The sequence below is a fragment of the Schistocerca cancellata genome, chromosome 3 (genome assembly GCF_023864275.1).
Source record: "Schistocerca cancellata isolate TAMUIC-IGC-003103 chromosome 3, iqSchCanc2.1, whole genome shotgun sequence".
NCBI lineage: Eukaryota > Metazoa > Arthropoda > Insecta > Orthoptera > Acrididae > Schistocerca > Schistocerca cancellata.
The window spans coordinates 210540154-210565224 of record NC_064628.1 but is presented as its reverse complement, the minus strand read 5'-3'; the positions used below and the strand labels follow the sequence as shown (position 1 = coordinate 210565224).

The window sequence follows — 25071 nt, the reverse complement described above, 5'->3', positions numbered from 1 at the left end:
CACTCCAGTTTTACACTGCTCAGCTGCTGTTTTTATCTAACAGGTCAAACTAAGCATTTTTGCATGGATGTAAGTAGTTGTAGAGCATCTAGGTGAAGAACTGAAGCATGAACAAATGAAATATAGGTGCAAAAATTATTTCCCTTATCAGCAGTAAGTCAAAAAATGAAGATGAACTAGGAAGTAAAAATCTTAGACAATAGCGCAATGTATCAAAATGCAATAACAAGACAGCTGACACACGACACCTGTAAGAAAATAAACCTCTGTGTGAAAAATATATGAAAGAAACCTTTAGGCAGTGTATTTTTTGTGTTCAGGCCTCTTGATTATAAGAAAACATCATTTCCCTTCCAACTGTATTCTTATCCCAAAATGAATCCAGCCACAAATAAAAATGGTAACTACAAATGAAAATAACTTACGGCTTGGGTTTGAATGTTATTTTCAGAAACAAAGTGCCTTTTTTCTGCAGTTAGTAGCTCTTCTGCCTTGGTCTTACATACCGGTATGTAAAAAGTCTCATGGTTATAGTGTTAAGCACTTAGAGAAGCTAGTAATAAAGATGTGAATATCTGGGAAATGATTGAACATGCAGATTTCAATTCTGATTTCATCTCTGACAGTTCTGATTGAGGACACATAGAATTACTGATGTCCAAGCTTTGGTTTGATGAGCACAGTGCTATTCCCAACAAGAATAAAAGGATGCTGTGCAACAGTGAATGATAATTGATTTTTAAATCCATTTACCATCCATGAAACAGATATTAATTAGCCCTATAGTAAAAATAGCTTATATGATCATGATGGTGAAGTGGCACCAATAAAGCATTCCCAACAATCATGTTTAGCTAAGAAGGGAAAACTGCAATTCACAACACAAAAATTTGGTTGCATTACACAATACAGGGAGAAATTACAGGATGAACAATGGGCAGAAGTTCACCATGCATACAGAGTAGATAAGAAATTTCATTCTTTCCTAAAAATATTCACAGAACACTATGAATTCAGTTTTCCTTCACAATAGTCATGGACAATTATAGTAGAAGGCAAGAGAGAGAGAGGTTAACATCTTGTGTCAGGAAGAAAGGGCTTCATTACATGACTGCTAGGAAAGCATGTTTTACAGCTTACATTCTATCTTATGGGGTTAAGGATCTACTTGGACTAGTACCGACTAGCAGTTCATGTTATGACAAATTACGACCATATCACCTCAGCAGACATCATAAATGGTCACATCTCACATAATTTAGGTCAGACAATCAGACACTAATGCTAAAACGTAATACGAACAAACCAACAAAAATGTATGAACACAAGAGAATACTATCTGCAAACAACTTTGGTAAGCTAAAATGCAGTCAAGTCAAGAATTCTGGGAATCAATTATTACTACCACTGGGCTGAACAATAAACAGAACATGTTTCCATTAAAAAAAGGAAGTACTAATAAAAATTCACCTTTAAAATCAAAACTTGTGAAATTAGAGGTTAAAACAAAAGGGATATAAAGAACTCTACAAGCAGTACAAATATCAATATTACAGAGAAGTTAGGAGACTAAAATCAGAAAGAACTAGCCAGCAGATACAAAATTCAGATAACATCTCGGAGTTTTACTCATCAGTTGTTCATGAAATCAGAAACAATGCAACTGAAACTAAAATTAAAAATGTAGAATTAACTGTGAACAATTATATTGTTTGACCCTCTTCTATTTAGCAATATTTTTAATAATTACTTTATAGGTACTCTTGAAAAAGAACCAGATACACAGCATACATTCGAGGCCACCAGCAAACAGAATTGTTGTACACTACCTGTACTATGTACAGATATTCTGCAGCTAATTGATAGCTCTGCAGGATTAGATGAAATTTCTCCATATGTATTGAACAAATACAAATGTGAACTAGTGAAACCATTATTAGTTCATCTAAACTGTGTTCTTGAAGATGGTGTATACCATGACAAGATGAAATTGGCTGTAGCCAAACCCTTCCACAAAAAAGGAGAAAGGAAACATGTTCAAAACTATAACATTGTTGTTAACTCAAATTAAGCAAGTTGATTGAGAAAATCATGTTAAAAGGAATCTTGGAACATTACAAAAATTCTGATATATTAGGTGATTTCCAACATGGCTTCAGAAGAGGTCAAAGTACCACATCAACAGCAGTACAACTGTCCATTGTGTACTTGAAAAAATAAATGAAAAGTTGCCAGCAGCAGGAGTATTCCTTGAACTCTCAAAATCTTCCCTGATCTCTCAAAAGCTTTTGATAGAGTACATCATGACACATGCTCTCATCAAAAACTGTGATGAGTGATGTCACTGGAAAACTCATGCAGTTTCTGAAAACATATTTATTTATTCGTGTAGGCCATCAAGCTGATGCCTTTTGCAAAAATCATGCATATGTTGAGTAGATTAATATAGATAACACATACATACAGCAGTGGTGCATACATTCATCTTAATATTCTAATTATATTACATGTTACAACATAGGGCAAGTAGATTATATTTCACTGAGTGAATATAAACATTTATTTATGCATGTGCAACTTGTTGAACCACACCTGCCCATCAATATAAGGACTATTATCAGTTATTTTTAATTTTATCCCCTGCCTGAAGTAATTACCCTTACTTCTAGTATCATAATTATGTGTATCACTGCACTTATTTACTTTGTTTTTACTATTCAGGAAAAAGATAATAAGTTGATACAAGTGCAAGGACTATACTTTTAGATACTTATGTTGTCAAAGGTTTCATGGTAGGTCTCTCTGGACTTTAGTCCATGCATTAACCCAGTGGTTCTTTACTGTAATACTAATATTTTATTCAGGTGCAGGTCTGCTGCACAACCCCACATTTCAATGCCATAATTAAGAAATGGATAAACTATTCCACAGTAAACAATTTTTGGTGTTTGACTCAGGACTATTTTTGCCAGCTGAATTATCAGATACCAGCTTCTGTAGATTTTCTCACAAACAGAAGTAATGTGGTTTACCCAGTGGAGATCTTTGTCCAGGTGGACACCAAGAAATTTAATGTTATCTGTTTTTGCTGATGTAATAAAAAAAAATTGTTTCTTTCAGCCTCTTGAGAACCAGATGTTTTAAATGTTAGTAGCTAGGATTTACTGATGTTGATGTTTAGATCCTGGTGTAGAAAATATGTGGTTATTTCCATCACACCCTTAGTTGCAGCTGAGCATAATATCTCCAAGTCTTTTTTCATAAAATAAGAGAGAGGTGTCATTGGCATAGGTTACTAGATGTGAGTTGAAGGGTTGTGTCATAACATTGACATAAACCAAGGAGAGAAAGGAACCAAGGAGCAATCCCTGCATCTCTAGAAGACTGGAAACCTGATACCTAAGTATCTATTTTACATGAAAGTTTAGTAAACTGTTTGTGATTTGCCAAGTACAGGTATGTGGTCAGTAATTGCACAGACGAGTAATTGCACTGATGTTGCAAGCCTTCAATTTCTTAACGAGCAACATATGGTTGACTACGTTGAAGGCTTTGGAAAAATCTAAGAATATGCCTGCTGTCTTCATATCTTGGCCTAGGAGGGTGTCTGTTTTATAGAGACATTTAGTAACTTCAGTAGTGGTGCACCAATCTTTTATAAAGCCATGCTGTTTTTCTGTTAACAATTTGTTCTTTGTAAAATAAGCAGAGAGCTGAGAAAGGATAATAATTTCAAAAACCTTACTAAAGGTAGGGATCAATGATATTGGGCGATAGTTTGAAACCTCTTTTATACTCCCATTCCCATGCACTGGTTTAACGAGACTTATTTTCAAACTACAAGGTTAAGTGCTTTCTCTAATACTACAGTTTACAAGGTACATTAGTGATTTAACTATTTCTTTTATGCATTTTTTTAACTACTACAATTGACATCCCATCCCATCCAGCTGAATATTTGATCTTTAATGTGAGGATTATCTTGCTTATATCACTTTATTTAACCTCATCCAATTCAAAACTCACTGCTTGAAGGGTGTCATTTGGTATCGTTCAGCACATTTCTAAAGTGTGTGTTGGATTGTTGTTGGTGATATGAAATAAGGTTACATTATACTTTTGGTTCTTTTATATTATTACTATCCTGTGTAATGCATAAGGGCTTGCTCTACTTAGTTGTGGATGTTTCTCGATACTTACTGATCAGTTTTCAGGACACTTCCCTTACATTTGTCGGTTGTGACATTTCATTACTGTGGACTTGTTTTCTACAGTTTCAAAGTTACGCTTTACAGTTTTTCTTGGCTGTGTTATATTTTTGTTTGAAAACGTGTAGTGTTGTTGATTTGTACAGGCCATCTAGGTAATGAATATTTTATGTGAGTTTAACAAGGCTGTCTGGAAGTCTGAATTGTTATTTCATCCACTCTGACTCTGGTGTCAGAAGGAGCAGAAGTTGAATGTGCACCATGGGGTATGTACCTGGATACCCACTAGGGGTCTCTGTGCTCCATGCGAGTGTGGCACTCTCCATACCAAATGAAGCCTGCGGCCAATTGCATTTGCTGTAGTCATGTATTTTGGTGGTTGCACGGCGCTCCCCACGCAGTCTGGTATTCACCGTGGTTCGCATGTGCATCTCGGCCATACTGCGTTCCAGTTCTATGCATTGAGATACATACTGTCATTGTTTGGAGTGTTCCTGCATTGTTGTCTTGCTGTTTTTACCACCTCAGTTCTTGCTTGCTTGCCTTGTGTTATGTCCAGGCCAGTTGTAGTGTTTGTCATCCCCTACTTGTTCATCTGTCCTGTCTGTTCTTTGTTAGCAATACCTCCAGTGGCTCACCCACCTGGCAGCTTCACGTCTCCATATTTTGCTGAGTGTGGATATAATCCACCTTTTACATCATTGCATAATGATGTAAAAGGTTCGGTAGCATGGAGGCTAAGTTGGTCTGTCTCCTGGAGCAACAGCAGCAGCTCAGACAGCAGCAGCAGCACCAGCACCACCAGTTAGACGTCTTACAGCAATCTTTATAGTTGCTGACACACAAAGCCACAGCATGGGACGCCCTACCACACCAGCTCCCAGGTGTCCCAGTTTCTGACGCTTCCCCGTGTCCGCTGTTGTTAACGATGTTAAGGAAGACTGGGAAACACACTTGCATTGTCTGAAACAACATTCCACAGTGTTTCAAGTCATGGATGACTCCCTACTGTGTTTGTTATTCTTGTAGTGGGCATCATCAGACACGTATTTTCTGCTCCGCAAGTTGTCCCCATTGTCATACCCCATGGCTCTCTCCTTTAGGGCGTCTTGGCTTGAGTTACACCAGTACCACCAACAGCCTGGTCAGTCATACTGTTCTTGGGTCACCGACTTGCAGGGTCTCAGCTGCAAATAAGACTTCACTTGCACCAATCAGTGTTGTAAGGCATCGTATGCAGACTTCTTGATTCGCGAAATATTCATTCAACTGGCACCCGATCCAGACATCCGTACGGCTGCACTAAGACTTGATAACCCCTTACTGGAAGACATTCTATGCATAGCGCACTCTTTGAAATTGCAAAAGCGACGAACAAATGTCTCATTGCGAGGCCACGGGTGGCAGCATTAGAGTCCTCCCTGTGGGTGCCTCCATGATGCTGTTGGCGTGGTACAGCCCACAGGGAGCAATGTTGTTGAGACTCCTCCTTGTACGATGTCTCTATGGTTTTGGAGCCACTGGTTGCCCCTCATTGTGAGTCGCTTGAGTCACTTCCGTCTTGCCTGCAGTAGTGCTTTTCTGCCCATTCTTATGTAGACTGTCCTCATTACTAGAAGACGTGAACTCTCTGTCAGAAAGACAGTCATCTCTGATCTGTCTGTCACAGCCACTTAACCCTTTCCCACGGGGCTTTGTGATACAGTGCACACACTGCAATCAGTCATTCCACTGGACGCCCCATTGATGCGGAAGTTGTTCCTTGTGCTCCACTATTTTAATGTGGACATTTGTTTTCGGGTTGATACAGAGGCTACCATCTCCTTAATCAATCTGGTGACATTTACACACCTGGGTTCCCCGGAACCGTCTCGCACCTCCCTGCGATTGGTCGTGTACAGTGACAGTTCTATTGCCACCTCGTGGGCTGTTCTTGGTGCCAGCCACCTATAAACATATTCCCTGGCTCCTGATCCTACTGGTGGTTGACCATTACTTGGCTTCAAACATTTTTGGTCTCGATGTTTTCACACTGTTTGGCTTTTCTAACGAAGTTAAAGTCGTTGCCATTGCTGTCCCGTTCCAGGACCTTGACGATCTGTGCTCAGCCTATGTTTCTCTGTTTCAGTCTGATTTAGGGTGTGCTTTGGGCTTCCAGGTGCACATTGCTCTCTGGCCAGATGCTCAGCTATGGTTCTTCTGGGCTTGACCCTTTCCCATGGCCTTACGTCCAGCAGCCAAGCAGGAGCTTGATTGACTGCAGGCTGCTGGCATCAATGAGCCCCTGAAAGTGAGTGCTTGGGTGGCTCTGTTAGCTGTGATCAGGAAACCTAATGGCTCCCTTTGTCTATGTGGGTATTTCAGAATTACAATCAATGCACAGTCCCTGGTTGAAACTTATCCCATTCCCCAGCAGGAAGACCTTCTCACCAAACTGGCGCATGGTGAGTACTCTCTAAGACTGACCTGGCAGAGGCTTACCACCAATTACCCTTAGATGAGGAATCCCAGTACATCATTGTCATCAACATGCCTTTTGGATTATATAAATATAAGCACCTTCCATTTGGTATTTCCTCAGTGCCAGCAATTTCCCAGAAGTACCTGGAACAGTTCACACAGCCCATCCCAGCTTGTGTCAATTGTCTCAATGACACCTTGGTCACCAGCCGTACATGACACGAGCATTTGCAAAACCTCGGTACCTTATTTCATGCCCTGCAGGACGCAGGCTTACACTGTTGGCTAGAAAAGTGTAGTTACTTTCAACCAGAAGTCGAATTCGTCCATTGGATCGCAACATCATGGCCATCAACTCCCTTCCCCGCTCCATGGATTTATCTTACCTCCAGTTTTTTTGGTCAAGGTTAACTACTACTTAAAGTTTTCACCCCAGGCTGCTGACGTTGCACAGCCCCTCAGTTGCTTGTGTCACAAGCAACTTTCAGCCTGTGATCAAGCTTTTCTCTGCTTGAAAACTACGTTCAAGTCTGCCCCTTGCCTGACTCCCTTCATTCCGGACTGCCCCCTGGTTGTGGCGACCAATGCTTCAGCCTGTGGTTTTGGGGCAGTCCTGGCTCACAGGCATGAGGATGGCTCAGATCAGCCCATTGCGAATGTGTCCGAGACACTATCCTGAGGAACTGCTCTCGGATTGAGAAAGAAGCTCTGGAGATTGTGTTTGCCATTCAAAAGTTTCACATTTACCTGTTAGGGATGAAGTTCACTCTCCTCACTGATCACAAGCCTTTGGTTATCCTATTCAGCCCACACACACACACACACACACACACACACACACACACACACACACACACACCTCCCAGAGTGAATTGCCCAATGTCTCCAGCACTGGGCACTGTTCTTACACAATTACACTTACGTTATCTGATATAAGCCCACCTCTCAACACTCCAATGTAGATGCCGTGTCACGTCTCCCCCTGGGCCCTGAACCTGAGTTCGACCAGCAGGAAGTCCTATGCTTTCACATTGATATGGCCTGCCAAGATCCACTGGATGGATTTCCCATCACGGTTGCACAGATTGCTGATTTGCTGGTTGAAAACTGAATCCAGCCCCTAGTGGCACCTCTCACACAGGCTCTCGGGTGTGTCGGGTGTCCTGTTGGTTGTGAAAGCTGACGATCATTGGGTGATCATCCCACCTGATTTGCGCCACCACGTCCTATGCTTGCTACACCATGGACACTGGGAGTTATCCCGTATGAAGGCGTTGGCTTGCTGGCATATGTATTGGCCCGGCATCGGTGGTGACACTGAACGCTTGGTCCCCGGGTGCACAGTGCGTGTGTGTCATTAAGCCAGCCCTTCGCAATCATTTGCACCCTGGCCCATGCCTCACTGGTCCTAGGACCGCATCCATCTCGATTTGCAGGCCTGTTCTTGGGATTGATGTGGTTACTCATTGTGGATGCATACTCCAGATACCGGTATGTGGTGCACATGGCGTCCACCGCGACTGATGCCACACTCACAGCCTTGGCTCAGGTTCTTGCCATTGAAGGCCTGCCTCATACTTGGTCTCCGATAACGACCTCCAAGTCACAGCAGCCTCCTTCCACGCATTATGTAAGGCCAACGATATCAAACTCATCCATCCATTCCATTCATCCTCCAATGACAGAGCAGAACAACTGGGCAGGACATATGAACAACAGCTGACAAAAGCGATTAAATCCTCTGCCACCTTATTCTTGAGCACTTATTGCACCATGCTGATTGATGATCATAGTCTGGCCGAACTCCTCCATGGGCAGAAACCACGGACCCTACTCCATCTGCTGACACTGTCGCCTTCTGAGCTCCGCTTCTGATCCTCTCAGTGCTACATCTGGGCATGGCCGTGTGGGCGCACTCATATGAGGGCAAGGCTGTCTGGACTCACGCCACAGTAATTGTGACCCGTCAGCAGTGTGTGACATCGGTACAGTCACAGAAGTGGCTCAAACGCCACCACCATAACCAACTCTGGCCTCGTACTCTTTCGCGGTACCTTATGATCCCCAACCCCCTGGCTCCTTCTGGTATGTACAAGGCCCTCAAGTCAGCCCCACTGCTGACAGCCGCTGGCTCCCCACAGGCACCCCGGCACTCCTTCCCGCATCCATGAGGATTGGAGGCGACATGTAGTGCCCTGCCCTCCAGTGATGTTTTAATGGCTTTGACAGACTGCGCTCCCAACCCCCTGCTGGCGGTCGATGACAAAGCGTCTCCCTCCATTCCCTCCTTCCACCCACCACGGCAACGTCCAGGGTGTTTCTGCCCCTATGCACAGGTTTCGGGGGAGAGGGATCTGGTGTCGGAAAGCACAGAAGTTGAATGCATGCCAGAGGGTATGGAGCTGGATATCCACTAGGGGCTCTTTGCTATGGCGTGCACCTGTGCCGCGAGCCTCGCTGTGGAAATCCGCCACTCTCCATGCCATGTTAAGTCTGTGACCGATTGTGTTTCCCATGGTCATGTATTTAGGTGGCCAAGTGGCAGTAGCCTGGCAGTCTGGCACTTGCTGTAGTTTACATGTGCATCTTGGCCATACTGCATTCCAGTTCCTTGTATTGAGATACACACTGTCATTGTTTGGAGTGTTGCTGAGTTGTTGTCTCACTGTGTTTATCACCTCAGTTCTTGCTTGGTTGCATCGGGTTGTGCCCTGGTCAGTCATAGTGTCTGTTGTCACCTACTTGCTCATCTGTCCTGTCTGTTTGTTGTTAGTGATACCTCCAGTGGCTCCCCCACTTGGCAGCTTCGCATCTCCATATTCTGCCGTGCACTGTTCGCCGGTCGCTCGCAGCTATAACACTGACTGTGTATTGGCCCTGTTACATTTCTTTAATGGGACAACAGGAATCAAAGTGTTTCAATAGGATGTTATAAAACTTATCGCATTTGTTATCTGGTCCTTCCACATTGTAGATTTTATCCCATTTCTCCTCAGATAGTTTAATTTTTAGAGAGTTGATGTTACTATTGCTCATAACTTGTTTCTTCAAAAGTTTTTGGTGCTATTTTAGGAACTGTTTCTCCTGTGAAAGATGGTCTGAGTAATGAAAGTCTATGTTACTATACTTAAAAGTGTCTTCAGCAGTTTTGTTAATTAATGCATATTCTATACTGGCAGGACTACAATCTGAGACTCCTGGTATCCGTGGCAACTATATTTCTAAGATTGCCTGGAGTTAATACATCTACAAGTTTCATGTTAGCTAGGTTGTTGGAGTTAACATCAAAATTAAGGTCTCCAAGTATAATGTCATTGGGACCAGTTTGCCTAATTATGGTACTGAAGCTGTTGACAAAATGGATTACATCTGCACAAGGTGGTCTGTATATTCCTATTACTTTATGTTTTACTGCACTGGCTCAATGCTCTTTTAGTTGAATTGCAGTACCACTTACTTCTAATATCCCCTCTCCACTGTAGTGCTCAATAAATTTAAGTTTCTTAGACTGAATATGTTCTTTCACAAAGATTGCCATACCTTCACCCTTATGCTGTTTCCTACAATAGCCGTTTACTAATACATAACCATCCAGCTTATAATAGTCAATTTCATTACATTTTGGACCATGTTCAGTTAATACCAACACTTATGGTGAATGCTTATTTACAAACACCTGTAGTACACTGAGTTTCTTTCTAATGTACTTCACATTCAGATGTGCTAAGTTATGCCTGTGTTTCTTCTCTGTTTATACATCTGTGGATGTTGTAGTGTCCTGTGAGGTAGACAACAGTGTACAGAAATTATACATACTGGAGAGGAAACAGTCAAGAAAAATAAATATTAATTTTGGTTGTCCTCAGGGCTCCATTTTAGGTCTGTCCGTACTCATAACTTATGTAAACGATTTCCCAAGTTCTCTTGATAATAAGCATTTGATCACTATTTATACTGATGACACATCTGTCATCTTTTGTGCTGACAGTGAGCCCAGCCCAGTTAAAGAGACTCAGAACTTTACTGAAAGTCTACAGCTCACTTAGGAAAAGAAACCATTACTCACTTTCAAGTGAGTGGTCCAAATAGACAAAATATTATGACTGACGAAATTCTGTCAAAAAACTGTTCAGAATGTAAGCTTTTGGCTTCATACATACATGACCAACATTCATGAAAGCAACAAGTTGACCATGTGTGCAAAAAAATAGTATCCAGTCAATATGTATTACGGAGATTAGCCAATATCTTAATTCTGAAGCTGTAAGTACTATGTATTTTGGATTCCTATGCCCTTTCTTGTCTTATGGAACAGTACTGTGGGGTGGGACTTGACATACTAATATCCCACCGACAAAGGATACTAAGGTAACAAATAGGAAAGGTCACAAATAGGAATATGGAATTCACAACCATGACATAAGACACAAAAAAGACTTTCACATAGTTAACACAAGATTAACTTTAACAGTAAAAGGCCCCTATGTCAAAGGAGCTGTATTACATGATTTATTATGAAATGAAGTTGAGTTGTTGACAGGGGATAATTTCAAAATGCATCTCAAGCAGTGGCACATCCAAAACTGCTCAAATAACTTGGATATTACTTGAATAATGACATAAGAAACAATCCTGCTGTTGAAATAATTATAGTACTTGTAGCATATTGTAAAATATTTGTAATTTGCAACTGTAAAAATATTTATACATTGTTAACAATGCAATGCATGCAACATTAGTTATTAAGAGCAAATAATAAATTAAAAATTAAATTAAAATATTTAATATCCTGATAAAATATGACGAAAAGGAAAGTTGCCACTCACCATATACTGGGGATGCTGAGTCTCAGATTGGCACAACAAAAAGACTGTCACAAATAAGCTTTCATCCAGCAAGGCCTTCGTCAAAAATACATGACTAGCATGTGCTCACACGCGCGCGCGCGCACACACACACACAAACACACATACGCAAATGCGACTCACACACATGACTGCACTCTCTGACAACTCCACTGCGAGCAACAGCACCAGTGCATGAATGGAATGGTGACTGTGTGGGGGTAAGGAGGAGGCTAGGGTGGGGAGGGTAAGGGATAGCAGGGTAGGGGTGGGGGACAGTGAAGTGCTGAGTGCTGACGGAGAGCGCACAGGGATGATGTGGAGAGAGGGTAGGATAACTGTGTGCAGTTGGGAGGTTAGATGGAGGGCAGAAAAAGAGGCAAGTAAAAAGTCTGAGTGCAATGGTGGAATGAGGGCTGTGTAGTGCTGGAATGGGAAATGGGAAGGGGTGGATGGGTAAGTGCAATGACTAACGAAACTTGAGGCCAAGAGGGACACGGGAATATAGGATATATTGCAGGGAAAGTTCCCACCTGTGCAATTCAGAAAAGCTGATGGAACTGTAGAGAGTCAGTGCAGGAAATGATTGATATCTTTTATATACAAGGGCAGGTTCTGGATAATAGGTTGAAAGTGTTGGTCTGCAGAGAGTCTCAGTGGGGGCACAGTAACCGGCTACAATGGGGCGTCTTGGGTGGTTGGGTTTATGGACTTCAGGAAGCATGTAGAAGGTAGGAGTAAGGGGAGTAGTAGGGGTGAACAGAGAGATGGAGTCCAGGGAGAGCTTCTGTGATGGGCCTAAAGATTTGGTGAGCGACTGGAGATAATGCTGTATTTCTGGAATGGGGTCATAGTGCCAAGGTTTGTTGGTGGAGATATCTGACAGCTGGCAGAGTCCTTCTGCCAGGTAATCCTTGCAGTTCAAATCAACAGTGGTGAAGCCTTTGTCCGCAGGTAGGATTATAAGATCAGGATCAGTTTCTAGATGGTGGACTGCAGTTCTTTCTGCAGATGTAAGGTTAGTTTGCATGTTGAGGGATTTGGGGAACATTGCTGTGGCAAGAGGCTCGAGGTTAAGAAATTCTGGAAAGTTAACAGGGGATGATTTGGGGGCTTTGAGGGTGGATCATGGTTGTATGGAGGAGTGAACTGAGTGAGGCAGGGTTCAACATTGGTCTTTGGATGAGTCTGATTGGTAGGGTTGTTGGCGAGTGGGTGTTTCCATTGTAGGGACCAGGAGAAGGAGAGAAGGTTTCTAACACATCCTGCATGATTGAATTTGGAATTGGGACAATAGGTGAGACCTTTCGAAAGGACTGATATTTCTGTGGGGCCAAGACTTCTGGAGGAAAGGTTAATGATCAGGTTTTGGGTCTGTTAAGGTTCTGGATTCTGTGTGGTGGAGAGAGGGAGTAAATGTAGTAGGTCTGCTTAAGACAGGGTTTGTTAGCTATGAGGGGATGTGTGTGAGGCTGTTGTAGATGTAGTGGATAGTGGTACTCCAAGGTGGGAGTAGGAAGCGAGCAGGGTGGAGAGTTTTTTGAAGTAGTGTGGTGCATGTTGCTCTAGTCCCTGGAGGGCAAGAGTTTCAATTACAGGAGTTTGAGAATGCACAGCATCAGAATTTTGGAGATGGACAGAAGGTACTGCAAGGAGGTTTGTGCTTGGTTGATATGGTTTTTCAGGACTATGCTGGTGAGGGTTAAGGATTGGCAGAAACTGATCAGATGGAGATCATTGTGGAAGGAGGGCTGGCAGCTCGAGGTGAGTAATTTGATGGTAAGGCCATTTGGAGGGATTCCATGGGCCAAGCAACAATGCAGGAAAGAAATGTGGGACTTGGTTTTGGCTAGGGATAAGGAAATTTTTCTATATTGATTAAGTTGGAAGGAGCAAGGATCCATGGTAGCAGAAAAAATTTTACATAATTTTTCGCATTTTTTCCACCACCAAGGATCCTTGCTTCTTCCATCTATGTCAATACAGGAAAGTTTTCCTTATCCCTAGCCAGAACACTGTCCCACATGTTTTTCCTGCATTGTTGCTTGGCTCATGGAATCCCCAAAAATGGCCTTACCATAAAATTACCCATCCCTGGCTGCCAGCCCTCCTTCTACAGTCACCTCCGTTTGTTCTGAGGAACTAGGAAAACATGGACATTGCCACCTCAAAAAATTCTCCACCCTTCACACTTCCTATTCCTGCCTTGGAGTACCACTGTCCACCACCTCTACAACAACCTCCAAACTTCCCCCATGTCCTCTCATAGCTGACAAACCCTGTCTTGCAGACATACTACATTTACCCCACCCTCCAAAACTCCCTGCCACCACCACACAGAATCCAGAACCTAAAACAGACCTGATACCCAGTGAAGAATCTTTCCTCCAAAAGCCTTAGCCCCACAGAAATATCAGTCCTTTCCAAAGGCACCTTTAGCCACACTTTCAAATACAATCATGCAGGACTTGGTTAAAGGCCTCTGCTTCTCCTGGTCCCTACAGTGGAAACACTTTTTCGTCAACAACCCTACCAATGAGACTCAATAAAAGGCCAATGTTGAACCCTGCCTCACTCAGTTCACTCCCCAATCCAACCATGATCCATGCCCAATACCTCCAAGTCACCCTCTAAGTCCATAAACCCAAGCACCCATGATACCCCATTGTAGCCAGTTACTGTACCCCCACTGACATAATCTCTGCTCTTGTGCAGTGATGGAACGCATTGCCGCCTTGGTGCTTTCAGAGGCCCAAAGTGATTTTAAGCTTGAAACAGTACAAGATAACTTGTACTCCAGATTTTGTTTTTTCAACTTTGTTTCCGTCCATTTTAAGTGCATATCACAGTTTTATCATTGTTTATACAGATAGATCCCAGCAAGAGAATGCTCTTGGTTGTTCTGCTGTTTTCCCTGATAGGGATTTTAAAGTGCATCTTCCAGAACAATTTACAAATTATGATGTGGAATTATATGGCATTCTGGTGGCACTGGAGAGGGTTCACAGACATCACCGTACAAGATTTCTTGTCTGTTCCGACTCTCATAGTGCACTGCAAACACTTCACCAAATGCATACAGACCTGCTGATTCAACTCCTTACAGTGGATCCAACACCTTGGCAAGGAGGTGATCTTTTGCTGGGTACCTGGTCACATTGGGATTCAGGGCAACGACATGGCCGACAAAGCCATCAAGGAAGCATGTTGGGATAGTGCTGTCCATCAATGTCCCATCCCGTTGCACGCCATAATCTCATTTTCTGACAGATGAATCATACGTCAGTGGGGGACTGAATGGCTGCACGTGACAGACAACAAACTGTGGTCACTCAAATTGACCGCATGGGCATGGTGGACTTCATGTCAGCCTCGCCACTGGAAGGAGGTTCTGCTTACCAGACTGCACATCGGGTATAGCCCTTTAACACATGGCTTCCTCCTCTGGCAGGAGGAACCACCACTCTGTGAAGTTTGTGGCATGCCACTTTCAGTTCAGCATATTGTGGCTACGTGTCCTACATACTGATATTAGGGCAGCCCTCAGTCTCACTGGAAATCTGCCCATCATCCTCGCAGATACCGGGTGAAATTTTGTGAACTGTCAGGCCTCATCCCTAAATTTCTGGGAAAGGGCAACAGACATTAATACATTATAAGCTGCTCCACATTTGGGGACAGCCTTCATCCCCACCCCAAGAGATTTGCATGCTGACTTTTCATCAGTGCGCTGATGACCATGATTTTGAGTGCCCTCTCAACCCAAATCCTCATCAACATCATCATCTGCTCTCATACACCAACACCTTCACAATCTATCACCCAAAACCTACCCTCTTATATAAAAAATACCAACCATTTCCTTCACCGACTCTCCACAGTTCCTGTGCCTTACCACGCAGTGCTCTGTTTGTCACTATTGATGCCACCTCCCTTCACACTAACATCCCTAATGCCCATGGCCTTACCGCTATCAAACACTACCTTTCCCAATGCCCAATGGATTCAAAATCAACAACCTCCTTCTTATTGCCATGGCCAACTATATCCTCACCCACAATTACTTCTCCTTTGAAGGCATTACCTACAAGCAACTCCAGGATATGGCTATGGGCACCTGCATGCCAGCCTATTCATGGGCCATCTAAAGGAATCCTTCCTAAATACCCAGAATCCTAAACCCCTCAACACCACACCCGGTTCACACTCATTGCTGATATCTTTGCGATCTGGATGGAGGGTGAGGACACCATATCCACATTACTCCAACACCTCAACAGCTTCTGTTCCATTTGCTACACATGGTCCTACTCAACCCAACATGCCACCTTCCTAGATGTTGATCTCCACCTCAAAGATGGCTTCATCAGTACATCTGTCCATATGAAACCAACTAACCACCAGCAGTACCGGTGCTTCTGACAGCTACCACCTTTTCCGTACCAAGAAAGAAGTCCCTTCCATACTGCCTAGCCACCCATGGTTGTCGCATCTGCAGTGACGAATGGTCCCTCTCAAACTTACCTCCTGGCTCATATCCTTGTAATAGACCTAGATGCAAGATCTGTCCCATACATCCTCCCACCACCACCTAATCCAGTCCAGTCACAAGCATCATGTATCCCATCAAAGACAGGGCTACTGTGAAACCAGTCATGTGAACTACAAGCCAAGCTGCAACCATTGTGCTGCATTATATGTGGGCAATACAACCAACGAGCTGTCTGTCTGCATGAATGGCCACCAATGAACTGTGGCCAAGAAACAAGTGGACCCCCCTGTTGCTGAGCATGCTGCTCAACTCAACACCCTTCATTTCACTGACTGCTTCACAGCCTGTGCCATATGGATCCTTTTCACCAACACCAGCTTTCCTGAACTGCGCAGATGGGAAGTCTCCCTGCGATATATCCTATGTTCCCGTAACCCTCATGGCGTCAACCTTCGTTAGTCATTGTCACCCATCCAGCCCCTTCCCTGTTCCCATTCCAGTACTACACAGCCCTTAATTCACCTTTGCACTCAGGCTTTTTACTTCCTCCTGTTCTGCTAACACTCCCCCCCCCCCCTGTCACAGCCATCTGTCTGACCTGCAGATTGCACATAGCTGCCCTACCCTCTCCATCTTGTCCCTGTGTACTCCCCAGCAGCACTTCACTGTCCCCCACCTCTATCCTACTCTCCCTCCCTCTCCCCACCACAGCCTCCCCCATACCCCTAATCAGTCACCACTCCCATCATGGACTGGTGCTGCTGTTTGCAGTGTGGCTTCAGTTGTCAGAGACTGCACTCGTGTGTGTAAGTTGTGTTTGTGTTTGTGTGAGTGTGTTTGTTGTCTATTTTTGACAAAGGCCTTGCTGGATGAAAGCTTATTTATAAAGACTTTTTGTTGTGCCTATGGATGTGGTTCAGAATCTGCACTATATGGTGAGTGGCAACTTTTCTTTTCGTGATATAGTTACATTCCATACTGGATTTTCTCTTGCTTAACTTCCTGATAGCAGCAAAAATAAGATACAATATTAAATTCAAATCACTGGCCACTAAATTCAATAAATTATTCCTAAGAATAACTGAAAACACAGGGGGATAAAATTATCATCATCAAAAGCAGATATTTTAGACTTACGATAATATTATGAAAATGAAAGCAATACATTTGAGCTTTTGGCCAAAAGATCTTCTCATAATATGAAAAACACATGCAGACATGCATCTCTCTCTCTCTCTCTCTCTCTCTCTCTCTCTCTGTGTGTGTGTGTGTGTGTGTGTGTGTGTGTGTGTGTGTGTGTGTGTGTTTGAGAGAGAGAGAGGGAGAGAGAGAGAGAGAGAGAGACAGTTGTGCTTGTATGAATGTGTGTGGATTTTCTATGGTAGATGAAGGCCTTTGAGCCAAAAGCTCACATGTATAGTAGTCTTTTTGTTGTACTGTCTGCAACTCAAGATCTCCTCTATATGGTGAGTAGCATTCTATTCTTTGCTTAATATTATCTTTTAGACTTACTTAGACACGTATGTTATATTATCTAACACCAGCCATCATTTCTGTTAAATCTGCTATTACAAAGATCACAAACATTACTATGTCTCTGGAAAGCAGCAAACAGGGCATCTAATTACTGCTCAAAGCAAATATTTTAGACTTACATGGACACACTCATTATATTATCAATCATCAGTGATCAGTTTTGCTAAGCCAACTATTACAAACATTATTATGTTATTGAAGAGCAATAACATCATCTGGCTGTGATGGTATTTCAACATAAGAAGTAAAATACTTTGATGACTTAGTAGTGTCCCCTCTTGAGTTATCTTTGCAGCTGGTCTATTAGTCAAGGTTTAGTTGCTGAAAAACTAAAGTACATCAGCTGAGGCAGTAATATGTGGTTCATGAACTCAATTACAGTAGATCTAAACAAGAAAAAAAAAACCTTGCTAACATTTTCCATATCTAGCCAAAGCCTTCGATCATGTAGATCATAAAATTCCATTATGGAACTGAAAATGCTATAGTAATAAAAGTGTTCCCCTTGCACATATGGTGTCTTATCTTACAAACAGAAATCAGAGAGTCACATTTACAAATGTAATGATAGTGTTAAAACTAAATTTAGAATAGGGAAAGACTAAATACATTGTCCCATATCGATCAAGACTGGGTTTACCACTCTTCTACATCTATATCCATACTGTGCAAACTAGTATGAACTGTACCGCATTCTCCTACATATTAGGAGTTCCACTTAATGCAGTTGCATGTGGATTGTAGGAAGAATGACTGCTTAAATGCCTCTGTCCGTGCTATAATTAGTCTAATCTTGTCTTCAAGATCTCTATGATAACAATATGCAGGGGACTGTAATTTACTGTGGTTCTTGTAACAAAGCAAGCAGGCTGTCATGGGATAGTGGGTCTCTTATCTTCAAGCAGTTGCAAGTTCATATTTTTTCAGCACTTCCATGATGCTCTCCTGTGGGTCAAACAAACCTATCACAAATCCTGCAGATTTCTTTGGATGTATTCAGTGTCTCCTGTTAGTCCTATCTGGTAATGGTCTCACACTTTATCAATATTCTAGGATGGATCGTATGAGAGTTTTGTAAGCAACTCTTCTGTATGTTGATTGTGTTTTCTCAGTAACCTTACTATGAACCAAAGTCTGGCATCTGTTTTAACCTATGAATGAGGCTGTATGATGATTCTACTTCTTATATCCACACAGTTACCTGTATAAGTTGATTAATCCAAGATGCCAATATTAGCATCACTTTGAAATCTTATTAGGATCTGCCAGGTATTTGTGCAGCTTTTTTAAGGTATTACTTTATTATTGGCAAAAACTGAGGTTGTTATTAGTATTATCTGCCAGGTTATTAATGTACAACATGGAAAGAGGGGTACCAAACACAAAAGATGATAAGCTACAAAAAATTCTCAATCCAGTTACAAGTTTCTTTTTACATTCAATAAGAATGTACTTAAGTTTTGGTGTGGTACAGAGTCACATGCTTTTTGAAAGTCAGTAATTAGTGCTTCTACCAAAGCCTTGATCTATGGCTTTCAGGATGCCATGTCAAAAAAGCACAAATTGGATTACATGTGGCCGATGTTTTCAGGATCCATGCTGGTTGCCATGGATGAGATAATTATATCTGAGATACCTCTGAGCTCCAAATATGTTCTAAGATTCTACAACAGATGGATGTCAATGATGCCAGTGAAGGCCAGATGACAGAATATTATCATGCAGAAAAGATAATATGGGAATTATTTCTACATTACTTTATATATGCCTATTAGGAGAGGGGAAAAAAGGAGAAAGTCTCTGTTCCTTCTCATATATCACTCAGCTACTGTTTTTATCCTTTTCAACTATCTATCTTTTCAACTGTGGCTATCTATATAGACCATGTATAGTCTAGTTTAGGGATAAGGCAAACAATGGAAAATCTAGGATGGAATGTAACAATATTGTGAAAAGGAATGTCTGCAGTCTCAGGCAACTGAGGCCACATTGCGAGCAGCAGCACCAGTACATGATGGGAGTGGTGCTGGGTGAGGGGTAAGGGAGGAGGCTGGGGCAGGGAAGGGGAGGGATTGTAGGGTAGGGGTGGCAGACAGTGACGTGTGTTAGGGAGCGTGAAGGGACGAGGTGGAAAGAGGGTAGGGCACTTATGTGCAGTTGAGAGGTTAGACGGAGGACAGCAGAGAGGTGGAGAGGGGGGGCGGGGGGAGACAGCAGAAAAGGAAAGAAGTGAAAAGACTGGGTGCGATGGAGGAATGAGTGCGGTGTAGTGCTGGAATGGGAACACAGAAGGGGCTGGATGGGAGAGGACAATGACTAACAAAGGTTGAGGCCAGAAGGGTTACAGGAACGTAGGATATATTGCAGGGAAAGTTCCCAACTGCACAGTTCAGAAAAGCTGGTGTTGGTGGGAAGGATTCATATGATACAGGCTGAAAAGCAGTTGTTGAAATGAAGGATGTCATGTTTAGGAGCGTGCTAAGCAACAAAGTGGTCTACTTGTTTCTTGGCCACAGTTTGTCAGTGGACAACTGTGGCCAAGAAACAAGTGGGTGAAAGATGAAAACAGTATCTGAGTAATATATGAGAAGGAGAAGAGACTTTGTCCTTTTTTTTCTCTCCTAATATTCATATGTAAAGTAATATAGAAATAATTCCCAAAATGTAAAAATAATTCCCAAAATCTTTTCTGCATGATAATATTCTGCCATCTGGCCTTCACTGGCTCGATTATAATATTCCTATATTTTGGCTTCAGGATATTACTGAACAGTTTTGGCTATATGGTCATTTTCAAATGATGGAAATGCTGGTGTTAAAATCAAAGTATTCACAAATGGAAAAAATCATTGCAGGAAACATGCACAATAATTTGACAATGTAATAAGTAGTGATTGGGTGTGGTAATGACAACAGCAACTATTGTCTATCTCCAGCACAACAGTTTGGTTATTTAGCTTCAAGCATGATTAAAATGTAGGTTCCTCATACTATACAATTAAGGTTATGGCACTAAGCATTTCTTAAACAGCAATGTTGGTAGGTAAGTACTTGTAATAATTTGTAATTAGTACACTAATAGGAGAAGTCTACAGTGGCTGCTTTGCCTATTGATGTGTAATGACCCAATCCAGATCCCCGAAGATTCTCCTTCGTGACAGGGATTACAGAACACTTTGTGTAAATAAATGAATGAATTAATGCACAAATGACTGACAAGGCAAGATCCTTCAGTTTTTCTTAATGTGTATTATGCATAAGGATTTATTGCACAAATGGCAACATCACTGCAGGAGACATGCACAATAATTCAACAAAGTAACAAGTAGTCATTAGGTCTGGCAATGACAACAGCAACTGTTATGTATCTCCAACACAACAGTCTTGTCATTTAACTTCATGCATGATTTGTAAATGAGTTAATGAATGAATGAGTGAGAATACAAGATCCTTCAGTTTTTCTTAATGTATATTGTGCATGAAGATTTATTGCACAAATGGAAAAATCGTCACAGGAAACATGAACAATAATATGACAATGTAATAAGTAGTCAAAATTAGGTGTGGTGATGACGACAGCAACTATTGTGAATCTCTAGCACAATAGTCTGATTATTTAGCTTCAAGCATGATTAAAATTTGTTGTAGCATTCTTTACAGATTTTCTATATAGAGACAATGTAACATAATGATGACAGTGAGAGAGAACCTTTTGAATGACCTATGGTTTGTAACACTTTCAACATGATCCTACATGTAGATACAATACGTAGAATTGCTCCCCATTTTCTTTAATGGGGAAATGATTTCTGTTATACATTCCCTGGAAGAAAAAGTGAAGCACCCAGACGAAGAAGAGGAAACAAAATGAAACTTCAAGGGTTGGGAATGAATCTGACATTATTTTAGTGGTTGCAATATCGAGTCAAATTTACAACGAACTTGGCAGTATGAGCCCACTTGTCTGTATCGAGTCAAATTTGCAATGAAATTGGCAGTATGAGCCCACTTATCAGTATGACATTGCATTCGCTTCTGGTTTGGATGCATGTCCTGTTTCAGATGGCAAGGGTGTCATGAAGCTGCTGTATCCTCTCCTAAGCAAGCTGGCCAACAATTGTAATTTGTCCTTGATGTCCTAAATACTGGCACTGAGATGAAGTTGACCTTTTAGCTGACCCCACACATTTTCTACCAGGGTCAGACTGGGGGATCTAGCTGGCGATGAGAGTGCTTAACATCACACAGACCATTCACAGACATGCTATGTGTCAACGAGCATTATCCTGTTGAAAGCTGGCACCACTATGCTGCAGCCTGAGAGATAACACATGAGGGCACAGTATTCCATGATGTGCCATTTTGTGATCAGCTGTGACATGTTTTTATGAAACAGAATTCTCTGTCACTACTAGTTGTGACCTGTAGTCATACCCAATGGCTCCCAACACCAGAAGTGTGCCTGCCCTTGCATTCACATGCATATTGGGCAGCTGTCCTAAAACCCTACAAATTTGGAGATCACACAATTTGACCAATCACCAAAATGAATATCCACATGAGCCCCCTTACAAACTCTGTCAAGTACTGATAAAGCTGACTCATATGGGTATGTAGTGTGTCCAGTCCTACACAGTGATCACTGAATATCTGATGCTGTACCAGGCCTGGTAAGAACACCAAACATGAATAACATTAATGCACTCTGGTGGCCATTCCACATATCACAGATAACTGTAACTCTAATCATTTACATAACTACCAATGGTGCGTAAATGTACAAAGTAACATTGACATCTGACCATTTCTTCTGGATGCTTTTCTTTTTCAGTCTGAAAGTGTAATTAAAAATTAAAATTTTTGTTTGTACTTATCTTTATATTTATATGATTTGGAAATATTCTTATTTACACATGCATTGTATGGTAATTGGTTCTTGTTTAGGAATTTGATAAAATAATAACTTCGTAACATAAAAGATCAACTATGATTAAGAACATCAGTTATGAAAGCAGTCACAGTAAGTGTCATTGGTGAGTACTACCTTGGATGCTGGGCTTCCTTATCATAATTTTTTAAAGTGAATTTTCCTTTTGATACAACGATTATTTTCTGTTCAAAAACTATCTAAATTTTCCATAAAATTAAAAAATTAGCCTGAAATTTCAGTCTTTGCAAAATACGTTACTGTAGAAAATAAATATCTACGTTTCAGAGCAGTCTGTGCATTGATTATCATATTTCAGGCTCTATCTTTTTTTATAAGTGAACAAAATTCACACTGATTATCAGTTACTTGAAGACAGCATATGTTATCACAGGCTGACAACCTTTTTTATTCCATGTCATTTAAAATCATACAGGGTATGAGTTTTACAGGTATCACATTTTAATGGTTTGTTCCCTGTCCTTGTGTATGTGATAGCATTAAAAGAGCCTTGTCCATTTCATTAGGTGAAATGCATCACCAAAATTTTCAGCAAAAATAGTAGGTTACTATTTTTCATTGCATGAAGTATAATTAGGAGAAAGTCCTACTTGAAAAATATGAATACCTAAACAACTAACCAAGTCCAATGGTCTACATTTATTTTCATTAACATATCCAGTGTGTCCCATTTATCTTGAACACCCTAAATAACTGTTTGTCCAGATGCAAATTACAAAATGTTTCAAGCAAATGTTCTTTAGCTGTCAGGGGGACACTTTCAGCATGACTGCCTTCATTGTAGCTTTGTTTTTTACAAAGATATGAACAGTGGTATGACTTTTTTAAATGGCATCCTGTATTTTTTTTAATTCAGTAATTCATTTCCTCTCCTAAAGACCTATTCAGAAATGTATCACAGTGTACCATTCACTGAAACACAACATTATTAATTACCTAATGCAACATAGACATTGATGCTCACAGCGCTTAATGCAGGTACTCGGGGCAATGGAACACATACATGTGCTGACGATGACAGAGGACCAATGTAAACATAAGCAGAATGCACACCCATCATTCCGTCAACCATCGTCAGTTGAAGAGTTGTGTGAGTAGAATGTACACCAATGAAGAGAAGGTAGAAAGGCTACTCATCTATGGGGAATGTGAGTTAGCAGAACAGTAATTGCTATATTGTTTTCTTATGTATGGGTACATTTAGTACAGTACTTTAGTCCTTTTCAATACTGTTGTGTAGAGTAGGCATACAGTAAAGGCTGTCCTTCCTACAAACTGCATTGACATAACGTTTCTTTTATTACTGTTGTTGAAGGTAGGTGAAATGCTACACAGGCAGCAGAACTGTACAGAGAGCAATATCCTGACAAGAAACAACCTTCCTGATGGATGTTTTCTCGTCTTGTTGCTACGCTTCAGGAAAAGGGAAGTTTCAACCCACGACAATGCAATCGTCATATCATAAGCACAGACGAAGCTGCCAAAGATACTGTTCCCACTTTCATTGCTATGAATCCACATGTGAGCACACAACAGCTTGAATATGAGATTTGCATTTCTAAAACCAGTACGCATCATATTCTTACATGTCGCCAGTTCCATCCTTACCATGTACACTTTCATCAAAAATTGCATGGGAATGATTTCCAGAATCATGTACAGTTCTGTCAGTGGGCACAGCAGAAAATGCTCACTAACCTGAACTTCTTCTCCAATGTTCTATTTACCGATGAATGTTCCTTCTCAAACAAAGGACAGGTAAATACAAGGAACATGCATTATTGGTCCAGCAACAACCCACGACGGCTTAGACAGGTGGAACATCAGCGTCAATGGAGAGTTAATGTCTGGTGTGGGATGCTTGGTACTACAATTATTGGCCTTTATTTCATCAATGGTAGTCTAAACAGCACAGTGTATGCCAACTTCCTCAGATGAATTCTTTCTCCTCCGATGAAGTGCTGTGAGAACCAGAATGCTTATGTGGTATCAACACAATGGTTGTCCAGCACATAATGCCTTGTGTGCACGTCGTGTTCTGAACCGAAGGTATCCTGCCAGATGGACTGGTGGAGGGGGAACAATTACTTGGCCTGATAGGTCTCCTGATTTAAATCCTCTGGAATTTTTTTCTCTGGGTATGGATTAAAGACTTTGTATATCGTGATATTCCAACAACTCCAGAGGACATGCAGGAACGTATTGTACTTGCTTGTCATTCTCTTCAGCAGGCAACACTGGAAGCAGTAAATAATTCTTTCATTCAACGAGTGCACCAGTTTATTGGTGTCCAGGGTCACCTCTTTGAGCACCTTTGAATATTCTACTCCTGGGCAATGGTGCAGGAGAGTCAAAGTCAATTTTGTGTTATGTTTTTACTTGGTTTTCATTTGCCTTCTGACAACTCCAGCAAGTGGATGAGTTTGTGATCCTGGGCTCAAAATCAGAGTGTTGTCTTATGTAATTAATAATGTTAAGTTTCAGTAAATGGTACACTGTGATACATCTCTGAATAGGTCTTTAGGAGAGGAAATGAATCACTGAATAAAAAAAATACAGGATGTCATTTAAAAAGTCATACCA

General features: G+C 41.6%; 1 protein-coding gene across 1 annotated transcript in view; it reads right to left on the bottom strand.

The window, feature by feature from the left end:
* Positions 1-25071, bottom strand: part of LOC126174831 (uncharacterized) — a 512108-nt gene that overhangs the window by 2580 nt on the left and 484457 nt on the right. The gene's annotated exons all lie outside the window — the stretch shown is intronic.